Genomic DNA, 15005 nt, shown 5'->3' with positions numbered 1-15005 from the left:
AAAGAGAGAATAGGAAGATAAAAAGCCAGAGGAACCTGGGAGCCAAAGGCACATGGAGCTAACATGGTTGAACTGAATGTGCATAGGAAGGGAAAATGCTAAACAATTGTTACATTAACATATTCAGAGCGTCAGGGAAATAGGCATCTTACAATCTCCCATTAATAATCGTGAATTTACATGTAATACTCTAGTTGGGGACTGAAGGCTTTCTTCAGAGTAACTCAAGCAGGCTTCCATATAAACATACACGTTGTCAACTCCCCCTCTCCCCCAATTAATTTGTCATCTCTTAAGAAAGGAAAGCACACAGGTCAAACCTTGGATATCTTTCCTCACTTGTTCCCTGGGGCTAAGTAACTCTATGTATATAGTTTTTCCAATAAATCTATATATATTTATATACATACATATATATTTATATACATATATATATACACACATACATATATATACACACACACACACACACACACACACACATATATATATATATACACATTGTTTTTCCAGTAAGTCTCTGGAGCATCTCTTATGGGCCATGCCCTGTGCAAAGTACTAAGTATACTATAATGAACAAGATCTTCCAGCCGGGCACTGTGGCTCACGCCTATAATCCCAGCACTTTGGGAGGCCAAGGAGGGTGGATCACCTGAGGTCAGGAGTTTGAGACCAGCCTGGCCAATATGGTGAAACACCATCTGTACTAAAAATACAAAAATTAGCTGGGCATGGTGGCGGGCACCTGTAAATCTTAGCTACTTGGAAGGCTGAAGCAGGAGAATCGCTTGAACCCAGCAGGCAGAGGTTGCAGTGAGCTGAGATCTCATCATTACACTCCAGCCTGGGCAACAAGAGCAAAACTCCATCTCAATTAAAAAAAAAAAAAAAAAAAAAGTTTCTTGCTATCATAAAGCTTGCAGAGCTGTCTAAAGAAGTACATATGATTGAACTGTGCTTTATTTCTGCTCTCCAATATGGTAACCACATGCCACATGTAACTATGAGCATTTAACATGTCATGTAACTACGATCATTTAACATGTAGCCAGTGCAACAAAAATTATTTTTTTTAAAAAGAAAAATCGACTAATTTAAATTTAAATAGCCACGTGACTAATGACCACCATATTGAAAAGCAGAGCTATAAATTCGTTTAAGATACCTGTGGCTATACCATAATCTAGAGTGTGGGCCCTTCAGTTGGATTGCTTGGAGCCCTGATGTTTACCTAACCTCTATTAAAATCCAATATAGGAGACAAAGGAAATCCATGGCACAGGACTCAGCAATCCATTGCTGCTTCAAGAGGAACATGCCTTCTTTTTATTTACATTTATATTAGTTACATTTCATTGAATAAAATAACTTTTAAAATATTTACCAGCTGATGAGCTTGAAGCAATCAACTGTGATCTAAATTGGACCTCAGTGTCCTGATCTTTAGTGCTATTTAATAAAGTGAGTGTTGTGATTCTCAAGTCAACCTAGGTCTAATAATCCACTTAAAATCTATTTATTGGAAATGTAGTGGTTAACAGTAATGAGTAGTTACAAAGCGTACTATACCTAGAACTTACGTATGTGATATTTCTCACCCTATAGATTTTCAAGCATTGAAACCCATAATTTAGTATGATTTATATAAATTGAAAATGTGTTGTTTTTTATATAATTATACAATTTTCCATCCTTGTTGTGTGTATAAATGCATCATTGTATAAAAATCATGTCATCACATGAGTTTCTGGCAACAGAATCACTGATCCAAAAAATAAGACAAGCTTATTTATGTCTTCCTAAGATGTCCATGGGCATAATACAATAACAATAATTTAGAAATAACTTTATGGTCGCAAAATACCATTAAGATTAATCTTCAACTTTTCTTCAAAATACTAAAACATCTTCTGGAAAAAAAAAATACAGGGACTTGGATGGTATTCAGGGGATTCCTGGTAGCTGCTGAGATTTTAATCAATTAATTGAGAAAAGTAGGTAACGCTTGACTATAGAAATGGCTCACACAAGTATTATTTCAATGATGTACTAGCCTTGCACAGAGCAAATATATGTTGCTGGGAATTATTTTTAAAGTAAGATAACTATCGGAAACCAGTCTAGAAATCTGTCTTTTTCACTTTTATTTAAAATGATGTTGTAAATTAGGCTTACTCTGATAATGGAAGCATATAGTCAATTCTATTAACATGTATAGCAAAACAGTATATCTTCATGATGATGTTTAACCCATTATACAGGGTAATGCAGAGTCCAAAAATTGAGTTCAGAAATTGCTACAAACCAACTTGGTTGTTTCAGACCAAAAACTTAAATTATCTCTATTTATTCATGCCATTATCTTTCAAGTAGGCAGTTTTATTTCCTTGAGGATGGAGAGCTTAAGAATAGAAGTGATGTCCATTGAATATTGATGTAATAAAAAAAACAGTCCTTCCTCTTACGTGACTTCCTACCTTTCCTAATCATACTCAACTGTGCTGTTCATGCCTCACAAGTCAGTTGAAGCTCTTACTTACAGTGGTTTCATATCAGCATTGATAATACTGAGTTTCTAGAGCTCAACTTCATGTTTTATCCATAAGTCTCTGGATTGAAAGAGAATAGAAAAAGGGGAGAGAGGAGAGGGGCAAAAGAAGAGGAAGAGAGGAGAAGAGTGGAGAGAGGAGAAGGGAAGGAGAGAGAAGAAGAGGAGGAGGAGAAAAAGAGGAATAAAAGATAAAGATGGAGAAGGAAAAAAGGAAGGAAGAAGAGAGAGAAAAAGAAGGAAAGGAGGGAGAGAGGGAAGGAAGGGGGGAAGGAAGGAAGGAAGGAAGGAAAAAGAGGGAGTGAAAGAAGGAGGTGGTGGAGGGAAGGAAGGCAACAAGGAAGAAATTCTGTAGAGTCCAGAAACCAGAATTGGAAATAAGCAAAAGTACACAGCTATGGCATACCATAAGAGCACTGTGGCTTTCAGTGAATTTCCTCTCTGGGAATGTTGCATACTGAGATGAAGGCACTGTGGTAGTGGCTAGGAAAGTTTACACTAGACACAATTTCTTCTTGAAAGATGTGTACCATATCTTAGTTCTTAACACATTAAAAGAGAACAGAAAAAGGAGAGGGGATAGAGAGATGTACACAAGGCTATGATCACAGTGAGGGCAGGATGTCTGTCTAAATTTTTGACCACTGTATTCCCAGTTTTTAGCACAGACACTGCTTCATACTTAACAAATGTGTATTAAATGGTGACTGTTGACTAAATATTTCTTCTGAAACAGGTGCAGAGATCAGTACAGTAGAACAATAAATATCGAGTTTTTTTTGTTTTGTTTTGTTTTTTGTTTGTTGGTTTGTTTGTTTGTTTTGAGACAGAATCTCGCTGTTGTCCGCCCAGGCTGGAGTGCAATGGCATAATCTCGGCTCACTTGCAACCTTCGCCTCCAGCAATTCTTCTGCCTCAGCCTCCAGAGTAGCTGGGATTACAGGCACTCACCATCACACCCGGCTAATTTTTGTATTTTTAGTAGAGACGGAGTTTCACCATTTTGGCCAGGCTGGACTCAAACTCCTAACCTCAGGTGATCCACCCGCCTCAGCCTCCCAAAGTTCTGGGATTACAGGTGTGAGCCACCGTGCCTGGCCAATGAGAATTTTTTGAATGGACTACATCCAACTACATGAGGTTAATTAGCTATCTAAAATATCATGACGGCATTTCTATTTGAATCTAGTTTTTATGACTGCAAATAGCGAAACAGAAATGCAATTCATATCAAGGAGCATTAGAACACTCTCTCCTTAACCCTACTTCTCTCCATCTTCTTGAATATTTGTTATCTTGATACCCCACCTTTAAGCTGTCATTTTTTTCCAGGTCTTGGTTTAGACAAAAAGCCCATCATCCAAAGGCCATTACAATTCAATCATATTATCTTAAAACTGGTCTGTGCATATTACCTGGAATAATATTAATAAATAAATTATTACAATATTGACAATATATTAAGGAGAATAAAAGTTTCTTTAATGAAGTATTACTATATGCAACATTATCAAATCATTGTCATTAAATATTAACTGATTATATACACATAAGCCATTATTAATGTTATTTGGAAAAAAACAATAAATTTCATATTGTTACTATTATTAAATACTAGAAAAATTGTGACATTGCTATTATTAAATATACAGAGATAGGTAATTTGGAACACTTTCTCGGCCCATTCTCCCAAATACTGTCTACTAAAAACTAGTAGTGCTTATTATACTCATCTACATAACCAATACCCTTAATTTTCATAAACACTGTATTAACTATAAAATGAGACTATTCATCATCACTTGAACTAATTTTTAAAAGTTTGTTCTAGGGAAGTCACTGTCCCTGGATTGGAGTGGTAAATTTGACTCTGATTTTGTTCATTTTGTTCATTGCTCTAAAGTATTTGAGCTCTGCATTGCATATGACTCTTCCAGATCTTCACTGTGAGTGTTTACGTGACTTCACTTTTCGTAGAACAAGGCCACCAACTCTGTCCATTATATTCCAACTTTCAAGTGCAAAACATATTTACAGAAATATTTAGTTGCCTATAAAATATTACAGCTTTTAATATTAACTGGTGGACATGCTTAAACATGCTTGAATATGAGCATTGAATGGGTAGACAATGATGAAATTTTAAAATAATTCTATTTAAGAGAGTTACCTTTTTCTGCAAGCTTTATGATTGTTGCCTGTTTATAAAAGATCATCTGTCAACAACATAGGCTGAAAGAAAAATACTCTTGTAAGAGTTATATCTCAAATTCATTAGATGCATTTTCATGATTAAAATTATTTCCTATTTAATGGTCAAACTTTTATTTATTAAGTTATCCTGGATTTTGAGTCTGTGTTACCAGCTCTGTGTTAAATCATACATTGAAAACTATTCTTAGATGATGCATAAAGCAGCTGCAAATGATTTTCTGAGAACTGGCTAACATCCTTGTCTGAGTACAGTCTCCCCTTGCAACACATCAATTAGATAGAAAATACAGATTTAAACTGCTCAAACTGAAAATCATAATTAGTATTTTTAAAATCCTAACCATTCAGAAAGAAAGTCTTTAGAATGAATCATGCTTATAAGTTCACAATTATAAATACACACACACATATACATTGACGTATATAATACATACAATATAATAATTGTACTAATACAATATAATAGCTGTAATAATTATGATATAATACAATATCATATACATATATCTTCATAAATTCAGAAAAATCTACATATTCTTATAATTAGGAACCTATTAAGTTCTGTGTGCCAAATTGTAAGGACAGCTGATATCATTTGGTGGAACAAGCACTGTTGGGAGCCAGATGATCTGATTTTGTCTGTTTTACTGTTCACTATATTTTAGTTCTTGGAGAAGTTCTTTTAGGTGTTTGCACTGCACTTTAGTTTTCTTCTTATGTGAAATGGGGGTAATAAGCCCTACCTCAAGGGTTTTTTCATAAGGATTACATAAAATGGTGTCTGTTAACTTTTTGCAGAGTAAATGGCACATTGTAAGAACTCAACAAATGTAAGCTTACTCCACTCATGAGTTACTGGGCAATCAATACTATATACAAGACATGGCTTCTGGCTCACTACTGATACAAAAGTCAAGGGAGGGGCCGGGCATGGTGGCTCATGCCTGTAATCCCAGCACTTTGGGAGGCCAAGGCGGGTGGATCACAAGGTCAGGAGATGGAGACCATCCTGGCTAACACAGTAAAACCCCGTCTCTACTAAAAATGCAAAAAAATTAGCCGAGTGTGGTGGCGGGCACCTGTAGTCCCAGCTACTTGGGGAGGCTGAGGCAGGAGAATGGCGTGAACCCAGGAGGCGGAGCATTCAGTGAGCCGAGATCAAGCCACTGCACTCCAGCCTGGGCGACAGAGCGAGACTCTACCTCAAAAGGAAAAAAAAAAAAAAAAAAAAGGGAGAATCATAGAAGAAACTGAAAAGCCACTCAGAAGGGAAAAAAAAAATCTTATGCCATTGTCAACTTACTAGTAAAGGCTTCCTTCTGTATTAGGAATTAATGGGAGGAAAAAACGGTTTTCTAGAATAGCTTGTGGTGGCTCACTGGTGGAAGAATTTAGTGAATGGGTAAAATTTGGGTAGGTAAAAATAAGCAACAACTGAAGTCACACATAGGAAAATTAGGCCTCTGTTTTTGTTTATAGTCATAATGTCCCAATAACTTTTACCTATTGAGAAGTAAAAGTTAAAAAAATTTTTGCAAAATAAGTTGGAAGAAGCTGTTTCTTTTGAAAACTTAATACTGGAGAAGTCCTTGGCAAATATTACATTCATAGCCACGTTCAAGGAAGAAAGAGACCAAGTAGGAAAAAGTCAGTGGAGATTGTATGCTGATAACATAATTCTGTGGATAACTCCTGATTAGACATGGTATCCTCCCTTAGCCACATGTTATCTAATGACAATGAAAATGAGCTTTCTCCATCTTTAAGCCTCAGTCTCATCCTCTGTGGAATGATGTTGTTGCAATTCAGAACCCTTGAATCCCTTGCAGTTCCAGTACACTTTCAGAATAAGCCCAACTCCTATTGCCAGAAACTCTTGCCTATCCAGTGAGCTGTGAAAAGGAAACCTATTAGAAGCTAGAACACAGGAGAGAGGGTGAGATAATTAGATGAGCAAGCACAACAGGGAAGAGTTAATAAGAAACACTGTGCATCAGAAAGCTGGAATTTAAAACCATGAAATCAGTTCCAAATGAGACAGATACAGAGAGAGAGAGAGATGGCCTTTAGGACGGAAGTAAAAAGATGTATCTAAGTTCACCATTAAAACAAATACTCACTACCTCTTTTCAGGATCCTTTTTTCTTTTCTAGGACACTCTGTCTTAGTTAATAGATTAGTGTGACTAGATGTGGCCTCTAGAGAATGAATTAGAGGTTGCTATCACCGTGAGGGAAAGGAGGACTCCCCCATCTCTCCCCCATTTCTCACCCTCTTAAGAACAATCTTGAGAATATTTTCAAAACCACACAAAATACTAATAACATTCTAGGGAAGTTTACTTAATAACCACAGGTAACTATCCCCCATATAATAAGAACTGATGTTTTATGGGCTATTCAAATGCTATCACTTAACTCTCCTCCTTCAACTGTCCTGTAAAACTTAGAAATTGCATTTGTCTTGGCCACACAGTAGATACAACTACTGTGTAGTGTATCTGTGTAGTGTACTGTGTAGTGTAGAAAAAGTTTTGTGTTTTGATTCCATTAGTTGGAATACACCTATTTGACATTTTGTTTTGGGTTTGAGTTAATGTGAAAATCTTGAACTTACTATGCTTCATCTTCATGTTAGCTACTATAAAGCTTCTTGCTGGATTTGTTCTCCACTTGATTTGTTTCAGGGAAGGGTGAGCCTCAAAACAGCAGCTTGAAGAACAAGGCGTTATTTATGTTTTTCTCATGTATTTGGGCAGTTGAACAGGCCAGGTCAGTGGCTTAATTGCAATCCTCACAATCATTCAAGGACCCAGGCTCCTTTTAGTTATTGATAAGCCACACATAGTTCCAGTAGGATCATCAACGTGTTTGAAGCAGAGTCATCACCATGTCTGATTTCTAGCAGGTGAGAAAAGGAAGGAAATCATGGGGAAAATGGTGCAGTGGCTCATGCCTGTAATCACAGCAATTTGGAAGACCAAGGCAGGAGGATTCCTTGGGCCCAGTAGTTCAAGGCAAACCTGGGCAACACAGCGAGACCCCATCTCTACAAAAAATAAAACCTTAGCCAGGCACGGTGGTGCACAACTGCAGTCTCAGCAACTTAAGAGGATGAGATGGAAAAATGGCTTGAGTCCAGGAGTCTGAGGCTGCAGTGAGCTGTGATTGTGCCACTGCACACTGCACTCCAGCCTGGGTAACAGAATAAGACCCTGTCTCTACAAAAAAAAAAAAAAAAAAAAAAAAAGAAGGAAGGAAAGAGAGAAATAAGGAAAGAGATAAAGAAGGAAAGAAAGAGAAAGAAAGAAAAATCAAATCATGGAAAATTAATGTTTATTGTCATAAAGTAGAAGTTGAAAACTGGCAACACATTACTTCACACCAAATCCCACTGTGAAAGATCACCACCATGATCATATGAAGATCCCTGGGCTGGACTATTGAATGATGAGAGACCATATAGACACAGGCAACAGAGAAAGTTGCTCTGACAATTGCAAATACCAACAGCCAGACCTATGACTAAGGTCAACTTGGATCTTGTGGCCACAGGAGAACCTCCAGAAAATTTCAGCCACATCACTAATCTCAGATGATACCAGCAGAAGTCAACCTATGTTTCAGAAAGGAGACTGGGGAATAATGCTAATGGATCTAGCTAAAATTCTCTGTGAAACATGTGGATTTTTATAGACAATTAAGTCTCTACCTCACATTCCATAAAGGGTAAGTTGGTAGTAAAAGCAGTTCTGGCTTTAGGCTGCAAGGGAAGGGATTGGGGAATATTTTCTGATTTACTAAGCTGATGAGCTCTCTCTTGTAAATCCTAGTTTCCAGGGAATGTTCCATTCCATTTGATCTACTAGACAAGACTTAGCATTGAATCTATGCATTAAAAAACAAAGCAGGAAAAATTTGGCATAAATTGGCTAATATGACCGCAGAGGGAATTTATATGAAAATAGAAAGGATATACACAGAATTCAGGCTTTAGGAAACTAGTTGTCTCCTGGGTGGGATGATCATGGCCAAAAATTATCTGCCATAGGACTACGGGTCAGGGTTTGAGCATATCTGGAAGGACAATGCAAAACACACAAGTAAAAGTTGGGGTGATATGTTCTTGGACAGAAACTCAAAATATGCATCACTTGTGAGTAAAGAGTGGAGATAACATATGGTAAGGGAGGAGGGATTTAGGGTCAATAATGAGTGTTGAAATTGTCCTGTTGGGAACTTTGTGGGTATTATTGGTCCATGTTGGTACCAGAACACAACATTCTTGGCTAAAGTGTGGGTGTGTATATGTGTGTATTATATGAGTGGCTTGTGAATCTGTTGAAGTGTATGTATCCTTTCTTATGGGGACAGAGGGAAAGGAAAGGACAAATGGACCTTCCATTTTTATTGACTACCTACTCTGGCCTTAGCACCATGCTCAATTATTTTTTATAGAAATCTCATTTAATTCATACAAATGAAAAAGTAATATACATTTCTTTATCTCCCAGATGAAGTTATGTGGCTGAGGTCACTCGGAAGTCAATAAATTATGGCCCTCTGATGCCAAAGCTTATGCTTCTTCAATTCTAGGACACAGGCTCATGCTTGTATTGTTCAGTCCAATAATTTAGCCTGAAGAAGAGATGTCTAGAGATGCTAATATACAAATAGCATGGACATTAGAATTAAGGATAACAAAACAGAGTGCTGAGAACAAAAGCAGAAGAGCCATATTTGAAAACAAAAATGAAAAATATTACTAAGGATTTAAGAAAGCTGGCTGGATGCAGTGGCTCATGTCCGTAATTCCAACACTTTGGGAAGCTAAGGCAGGAGGATCACTTGAAACCAGGAGTTCCAGATGAGTCTGGACAGCAAAGCAAGACCCCATCTCTACAAAAAAATTAGATTTTAATTTGAGCCCAGAGTTCGAGGGCACCACTGCACTCCAGCATGGATGACACAGGACACAGGACGCAGACAGACCTTGTCTCTACAAAAAATAAAAATAACTAGCTGAGCAGGGTGGCTTGTGGCTGTAGTATCAGCTGCTTAGGAAGCTGATGGGGGAGGATCGTTTGAGCCCAGGATGTCTAGCTGCAGTAAGTTATTATTGTGCCACTGCACTTCAGCCTGGGTGACAAAGTGAGACTGTCTCTTAAAAAAAAAAAAAAAAAAAAAGAATTAAGAAAGCATCCTATTTGAGATGGCATTTTAACCAATCTCTTAAGATTGATATCTGCATTTGACGAATCTAATACCTTGTTCCATGTTCTTTGCCCAAGGCCGTACTTGACTCAATACCACGGCAAAGATTCAAGTACTAACCCCTGAACTAGCTGGCTCAAAAACTCTTTGTCAATAAGTAATATGATCTAAATCAGATGAAAATATGCTTTATACTTAAGGCACAGGAGCCTTAATTTACTGTAGTGCCAAGAAGGAAGCAGGGCTACCAAGCCAACCTTTATAGGAGACGTATGTGAGATGAAGTCTGACCTGACTTTGGGGAAAGTTTAATTGATCTCAGAATTTGTCTTTTAATTGATAAAATGGGGATGATAGCACCTATATAAATGCCTGTGAGGATTGTCAAACATATATATGCTGGCTTTAAAAACTGCAAATATATAGAAGGCATTAAATATAGTATAATTCATGTCCATTTCATTAATGTTGCTATTTCAAGTACAAAATCAGCTCAACTTAGCCTTTGCTAGAATATCTCTAATAGTCAGGAATAACGGGTAATGTGAACTCTTGATTCAAATTAGCTGACTTCAAATACTGACTCTTCCCTACCTCTCTGACATAGGGCAAGAAGACACTTTGTCTCCCATGCTTCGTTTTACTATGCATAAAATGGGGATAATAAATATTTACCATATCATGTTTCTATGATAAGGGTAAAGCTCATATCATCACATTTATCACATAGTAAGATCTATAACATTGGTATAAAATATATGCAATTTTTTTTCCAGCATTAGTTTAATTAAAGATTCAAGGTCACCATCCAGGCTGCACATTTAATCACCTGGAACGTCTTCTACTGATGCCCAGGTATCACACCCAGAGCAGGGCTATCTAATAAAAATATAATGCAGATCACATATTTAACTAAATTTTCTAGTAGCTACCTTAGGGAAAAAATAAAAAGAAACAGGTGACTAATAATATATTTTATTTAAACCAATGTATTCCAAATATCATTTTAACATGCAATCCATATAAAAATATTGATTTTAAAAATATTCTTTCGTATTGTTAAAGAGAAATTCTTCACTGGAAACTTGTTAAAAAGAGGAAAGATAGATATTATTCAAAAATATTACAATAAACAAGTGATTGAGCTCAACTCTGAATACAACCTAGACAGCTGGCAAATTACAGCCAATGAGCAGAATCGAGGGGTCAGTGGATAAAAAATTTTTAAGAGGCAAAGTCAAGTATAGACGAATTCTTGCAAAACTGGTTCAACAGGATTCTTTCTAAAGGCAGGCCAAAGACATTAAGGGTAGATGGTGAGAAACTTGATCAGAAATCAAGGGTGATTGGCTACCAAGGGTGGAGAGATTCTTGCTAAGTTAAATTAGTAGGATTTTTACTAAAACTGGGCATGGCAGATTGGTTAAGGAGAGGGCTCAAAAACAAGACCTAGTTGAAAAGATTGCTCAGAGGAGCCTGTGTAAAGATTGGTCAAAGTCTTTGTCAGTATATTGGTTGGTTTCAGAGTAAATATTTGAAATCCAATGTGAATTTTACACTTACAGTGCATCTTAATTCAGGCTTCTCACCTTTCACCTGCTCAGCAGTTGTCCTGGGCTAGTGGCTATTGTATGGAACAACGCAGTCCCAGAGACTCCAATTCATTTTTATCTAAAGTAGGTCCCAGGTATTCTTATTTATTTATTTTTTTATTTATATATATTTTTTAATTCTTGAAGTGATACATTGTGCAGAATATTTAAGAACAAGGATTTGCTCCAGCTTGCATTCTTCATTGTTGCTTTTATGAACTTTTGGGTTTTGCTAGACCCAAAACATCACCAAGAATTTTGTAACACATTTTGGCACTCTGTCAAGTTTAAAACCTTCCTGGCCTGTTTAATGACGTGTGAATTATATAGGAAAGTTCTATTATAAATGTAGTACACAGGTTATTTCAGGAAATCAGCATGCCCTGAACTTTTTGAGCTCTGGCAATAAATCCTGTTGATATTTAAAACCAAGCATGTGTTCTCAGAAAATAAACTAAAACTGCAGCTTTGAGAAAGCCGATAACTTCGAGTAAATCCACTGTTATTTATCAAAGATGAAACTCATCACTACATTTTAGATATCTAAAATACCCTTTTAAATTAATCTTTATAGTGTTAAATTGAGTTTAGCCTAAAGTTGCCTCTTTAGATATTTTAAGTTCAACCTAAAGGTTTCTCTTTACCTAGTTTACTGTAATCTAGCTGGATGTGTAAACAGATTTTAACCCACTCCTTTTTTTTCCTTTTTTGTTCCAGAGATAGAGTCTCCCTCTGTTGCCCAGGCTGCTGCAGAGCAGTGAGCAGGTCATAGTTCATTGCAGCCTCAAATTCCTGAGTGATCCTCACACCTCAAATTGTAACCTACTCTTGTAACAAGTAGCTTACTTTCAGCCAATCACAGCAGCCAGTTTTTGGTTAATCACAGGGTCCCACTGTTCAAACCATATTCAAATAAGGCAAACTCCAAGCTGTAACCAATCCAGTCGTTTCTGCTCCTCACTTCCCTTTTCTGTGTGTAACTTTCCTTTTTCTATCCATAAATGTTATTCAGCCATGTAGCGGCTCCTGAGTTGTTCTGAACCTATTCTGGTTCTGGGGGCTGCCTGATTCACAAATGATTCTTTGCTCAATTAAACTATTACATTTAATTTGTCTAAAGTTTTTCTAACAATAGAAACCTGAGTTTCAACCCAAGTCATGTGCTGCACAACCCATGAATTAGAGTTTCAGTATGTATTGCTTTTCAGCCTTTCTAAGTTTCTGTTAATTATTCTTGTGTAAATTGGGCTATGTAATAACCACCCCTGGAAAGCTCCTTTTTCCTCCCAGAGCTGGAGTTGCATTTCTCAATCACAAGCACAAAGGCTGTTTTATACACCGGCTACTCCTCAACTATTGTGTAACTGTACACAAAAGCCATTAGTATTCCAGAGGGAGGATTTGTGTTTTGTGTTCAAGGAAGCTCACATTAGACTCAATGTCTTAATACTCCTTTGAGGCTTCTCAGGCCCCCATGGTGACTCTTGAAAAGGCTTTTATTTCTTCAACATATGTAAATTGCAAAGGGTGAAGTCAATGTGATTTAAAGCTAACATCTCCTTAAGAGTTCAGAGGAGACAAAGGCTTTATGAAATGAAATAGTAGAGAAAACTGAAGTTCCAACATTTCAGTATAATGTGATCATGAAGATGGAAAATAATATTTAGTGAAATTAAAAGTTCAAGCTCAGAATGTACATCACTCTTAATCTACATCTGTTCCTTTTATTTAATTTATCTGACATGCTTCAATCCTTTCAAGAGAATTCTCAAACAAGATATATTGGATAAAGGGATATTAGTGAGATGACCTTGGGGTTCACACGGCAATTTATGCAACACTTTTTAAAGAATGTTTGTCAGGCTTAGATGAGAGCATATTTTAAAAGAGCACATAGATAAAGGTTTATTTAACACACTTAAACCTTTACCAAAGCTTTGCATTGCCATTTGGCATAATATAATCATTTATAGTGATAATCCTCACTTTGTTCTTTTAAATTTCCTCAAATAGAAGAATCGCTTTTCTTCTTAAAGATTTAGGTGGCAGATAGATAGATGATAGATAGATAGACAGACAGACAGATAAATATATCACAGCTGTGAACTACTCTCATTTGAGAAAGTAATTGTGCTTAACATTCAGTGAGAAAACAGCAAAATGTGTTTTCTTTAGGTTAAAATGTGTTTTCTTTAGGCTTAATGAGTTGATGTTTCATCTTTTCTTGGGCACTGTTGTCACAGGTCTGCATTGCACTGTGTTCTTAAATAGAAATCCGACACTAGCAGCAGTGTGTTTGCATTGCTGTGTTGTGTGTTAAAGAGGAATGCAAGCCCTTTATTCCAATTGTATAAAAACAAAGCAAAAAAGGAAAAAAATGGCTCTGCTTATATAGAAATGCCCTTCTCACTCAAATGGCCTACAAAAAAAAAGACAAACTGTATAGAGAACCCTTGACCTAACTAGCTCATCTTAGAAAAATACTCCATTTTATATTTCATAGGGCATTTTGCCAATAAGAATAAGACTTTCTGCATAATAAACAAATAAAAAATAAAGATTGCATCCAACCAGATAAGGCCACAAACAAGCACATTCTTACCACCAGTTCTCTGAGAGGACTCTGTGACTATAAAAGAGCAGGCCTTCAGCAGCTAAAAATGGTCATCTTAACTGACATCACACTTGTAAGAGTGTGGCATATGCCACCAAAGGCTCTGCCACGTCAAACACTCTTCCCTGAAGACCAATGGACCACCTGGCCCAGACTAGGACTCCTTTTGTCTTCTTACCTTCCCCTGGAGTGGTTCATTAACCCTTTCTCCTGTCTCCTTTTCTCTTGATTTTAAATGTTACTTTGTTTGTTGTGGAATGTCTATAATATTTATACATGAGTTAAGTATACTGTTATGTGTGGTTTGCAATATTGAGTGACTTGTGGAATGTCTTGCACGTTCCTGTGGCTCTGACTTCGGAGTGAATGGGAAGTACCAAGGAGAATTTTGCCTTCTTGGAAATTCCATGTTGCTCATGGCTTCTGTGATTGGAATAGCATTAATAAGAACCTGACATTGTGACAAGAGGCAAACAGGTATGCACATGGTTATCTCTAACTTTGCGCCTCTCGTGACACAAACACTTCCAAAAAGTTGGGGACGGGGAGGGGGGTGCAGAATAGAATCAGTGATGTGTTCAGAAAACTAGAATTTTTATAAACATACCTGACTAAATTCAATACTGTAATTTTTAACCCACATTTACTACATATGAAGATGTTACACTGGTTCCAGTATGATTTATTTACTTATTCTTTCATATTCTTTTAAGAAAGATTTCATGTATACCTACTATGGGTCAGATTCAGGGCCGAGTTCCAGAGATTGAATTAAAAGCCCACCAGAATAAAGAAAATGTGGCACACATACACCATGGAATACT

The sequence above is a fragment of the Pongo pygmaeus genome, chromosome 18, assembly GCF_028885625.2.
Source record: "Pongo pygmaeus isolate AG05252 chromosome 18, NHGRI_mPonPyg2-v2.0_pri, whole genome shotgun sequence".
NCBI lineage: Eukaryota > Metazoa > Chordata > Mammalia > Primates > Hominidae > Pongo > Pongo pygmaeus.
This window is presented reverse-complemented; position numbering follows the sequence as displayed.